We start from the raw sequence: 966 nt of genomic DNA on the forward strand, positions 1-966 counted from the left end.
GGCGCCGCCTGGGCCGCGCGCTTCTGCTAAGAACAATCCGATTTCGACTGGGGACGAGACTTCCGAGAACACCTGCTTTTTTTATTTTGTAAAATGTAATTACTGCTAAAAACAGCTAGTGTTCTGATCATACAGGACTCAGCAGTCCTGTAACTGATAATCACTAATATTTCCTTCGCAGTCTTCAAAATGAAATTGTTTTTTCCCTTTGAAGACTCGGTTTTATAAATCTCTACTTCGATGCTTGGGAAGAGAAATACACTGATGACAACAGTAAGGTAGTAATGACAATAAGGGACGTTAAAGGTGTGGTGTCTGGAATGATATACTTAACATTTAGAACTTACAAGTACTAAAAATCTCTTTTTTGAGCAATTCTGCTTTTACGACTTGATTATTTAAAAATACGCAAATATCTTCACTTAGTTTTCCTCTGTAGAAACAGTTTGCATATGAATTGCCAAGGACTGTTCTTGTTCTAAGGGATTTTTTGTGATGTAATATTTTTTTTTTTTTAGTTTTAAGTTTTTACTTGTTATTTTAAAGGTAAGGTAAAGATGATGTAATGAGTAGATTTCCTTTGGGCAGTGTCACCCCTTCCCAGTTTTTCCACCCTGTCCTTATCCACAAATTTTATAGTTTGTTTTTAATGTCTTAAGACTGCTGCATTTGCTCACTCCTTGTCCCTACATTTTTGTGCCCCCTTAAGCTCCCCAAACAGGTAAATAAGACAAAAAAGAAAACAACAAAGGAAAGAGTTCCTGTTTCCATTTTCTGCAGTTCATTTAGATAAATATTATCTTATATGATAAAAGGCACATAGACATTGTGCCTTTGTGTTCCTCCCCTAAGAGTATCCATCCTCCTTTGGTCTGTGTCTGAATGTCTACAGTCCTGTATAATTGTTCAGGTCTATTTTAGAGCTTCTGTGCATGAGAGAAAACACACTGTCTCTCTGAGCTTGGT

The sequence above is a fragment of the Dipodomys ordii genome, unplaced genomic scaffold (assembly GCF_000151885.1).
Source record: "Dipodomys ordii isolate 6190 unplaced genomic scaffold, Dord_2.0 Scaffold175, whole genome shotgun sequence".
Taxonomy (NCBI): domain Eukaryota; kingdom Metazoa; phylum Chordata; class Mammalia; order Rodentia; family Heteromyidae; genus Dipodomys; species Dipodomys ordii.